Source organism: Capricornis sumatraensis, chromosome 8 (assembly GCF_032405125.1).
Source record: "Capricornis sumatraensis isolate serow.1 chromosome 8, serow.2, whole genome shotgun sequence".
Taxonomy (NCBI): Eukaryota; Metazoa; Chordata; class Mammalia; order Artiodactyla; family Bovidae; genus Capricornis; species Capricornis sumatraensis.
The window spans coordinates 17,309,189-17,311,863 of record NC_091076.1 but is presented as its reverse complement, the minus strand read 5'-3'; the positions used below and the strand labels follow the sequence as shown (position 1 = coordinate 17,311,863).

Below are 2,675 nucleotides of genomic sequence, written 5' to 3'. Positions count from 1 at the left end.
CTGTAATTTCTGTAATCACAGACGAGCCATGTTTACTATGTCTAGATGATTTAACACCAGGAAAGAACAAATCTCCAAAGAAAAGTTACAGATACAACTCCAAGTTCAGAGCGTTAAGGAAGATCAGAGAACTCTTCATAGAGGAGGCAGCATTTTTTCCTTGATTTTGAGTACTGGTGAGACCTAGAAATGTGTCAAAGACATTTTAAACAGAGGGGAAGAATGAGCAAAGACATGTAGTTGAGGATGTAGGGGGGCTATATAGGAAAAATGAGTGCATTTCCACCTAATTACAAAGATCATTCATCCATATTGTAGAAAATACAAATGTCCCCTTCCCCCTTTCTAAAGCAATATTGCAGACTCGACATAAAACACTCCCAGTATAGAGATGTTTTAAAACACTGGGAACATATGCTTAAATAAATATTTTAAAATTCATAGGGATTTGGCAGGAAAGCAGACAAAGTTCAAGGAACGCAAAGCAGTGAAAACATGCTATTGCAGAAAGTTAGGGTCCACTGAAGCCAGTTTTGCTCTAGGATTTTTCTGTTCCTTGTTTCCCAAACTTGGATTTGAAAGACTGTGTGTGGACGGTGGATAAAGCCCGGGACTTGGACACAGTGGGAGGTGGGGTTATGCGTTTCCTGCTGGAGCTGCGGACTCTGCAGGAAAGACTCTCAAAGGAGAAAATGCAACAAAACCCACCTTGCAGTTGAAGAGGGTGGGGTTCCTTGCCTGACTGAAGGCCCCTTTGGATGGGAGGAGAAGGAGAGACTTCTCTGACTGCCCTTAACCACAAAACTGCCTCCGCCGGAGTCTGAGTGGGAGGCACAAGTCCTTTTTGGCTCTTATAACTTATAGGATATAGTTTTATAAATTAAGCCCAAGTTGGTAAGATTCCAAATGAGCAAGTGCAAATCTGGAATGGGAGAATGTACTTTAGATTGAGTCATCACTAGCATCTCCACAAATCCTAACACGTGCAGCTCACCATACATATGAGGAAACAAAACCTAGGAACAAAATTCAGTGTGCATAATAAAGGGTAGGGCAGAAGCTGCAGGTGGTGCAGCCTTTTCACATTTAGAATATAAAGTACGTACTTATGCTACATAAGAAATGAAAGTGACTGTCAGAATAGAGAACGTAAAAATTTACCAGTGGTATTTTTCAACTAATCACAAATTTCTAAAAATGTAAAACATAATAATGGAGAATGAAATTTCAATAAATGGATGAAAAGTACATTAGTTTCAGCTACAGAAAGAATCAGTGACCTGGATGATATATCGTAAGAAAATGCCAAGAAAGCAGAAGTTTTCCATCCTACCTTAATTTATGGCAGTCTTAGTAGCTTAGTACTTTCTTTTTTCCCCACAGTGCCTCTGGATCATAAGAACTACCGTTTGTTTTTATTCAGTAGTTAGGCCTATACAGCTTACTAGTAGTATTTTTGCATGGTATCTGACAGACATTGCTATTTCCGTCAAACATTTAAAATCCAGTGTCCCTGTGAGTTTTAGCTAGCACTCTGAGACCAATGGTTTGGGAACTGTGGATGTCCAATGTAGAAGCAAGCACTGGAAAACCATAAAGATGAGTGCGAGACTTCATTTATCCAGAAGCAGTAAACGAAAAACACCTTGCAAATGTCTTTTCCAGAATTAAAACCAAACCCTTAGATTCAGGAAGCACAACAAATCACAGGCAGGATGAATAAAATGCATGCATGTCTAGAGAGATCATACCCAATTGCAGGATGAAGTGAAGTGAAGTGAAGTCGCTCAGTTGTGTCTGACTCTTTGCGACCCCGTGGACTGTAGCCACCAGGCTCCTCCATCCATGAGATTCTCCAGGCAAGAATACTGGAGCGGGTTGCCATTTCCTTCTCCAGGGCATCTTCCCGATCCAGGGATCGAACCCGGGTCTCCTGCATTGCAGGCAGATGCTTTAACCTCTGAGCCACCCGGGAAGCCCCCGTTGGAGGATATAAGCCACCAAAGGCATTAAAGTAAAACTGACTGACTGCTGAGTTCTCAAGAGCAGAAATAAATGCTCCTGCTCAAACTGAACCACCAATATTTTAAAATGTTTTCTTCACTTCCTTCTGTGTATATATTCTTAAATTGAGCTTCACATAATATTAGTTTTGTATTGTACTTTTTCAGTTAATACAACATGAATATTCACCATTTGACAAAGTTTGATTTTAAAATAAATGATTCACATGTGGTTGACACTGTTCTAAGCACTTTATGAATATCAGTTAATATTCATTACCAATTCTATGAGATAGTTATTATTCCAGTTTTGTATTTTCCCAAAAATGATTTCCTCAAGAATCCTCAGTCAGTAAGCAGGGTCAGGATTTGAAACTAGGCAATTTGACTCCAGATTCTGTTTTCTTAACCCGTAAACCACAATATGTTGAATTTTGGACCATCTTAATTCTAGAAAACACGAACTTTAATATCACTGTAAGTCATCATTTGCATGTAGCTTAACTAAACAGTTCCTTAATTTACACATTTAGTTTTTTGTTAATTTTAGACATGAATAATGCTTGATAAATATAATTTTGTCCATGTATGTCTAAGTGATTTGTCAAGATAGATTTTTTAGGAGTTTCAGTTCAGTCCAGTTGCTCAGTTGTGTCAGACTCTTTGTGACCC

The 2,675-nt window shown here is 38.9% G+C and overlaps 1 non-coding gene across 1 annotated transcript; it reads right to left on the bottom strand.

The window, feature by feature from the left end:
- Nucleotides 1-1,903: 1,903 nt before the first annotated feature.
- TRNAC-GCA (transfer RNA cysteine (anticodon GCA)) lies at nt 1,904-1,975 on the bottom strand. The gene has a single exon. It is a non-coding gene; the product is annotated as a tRNA-Cys (tRNA).
- Between the last annotated feature and the right edge of the window lie 700 nt (nt 1,976-2,675).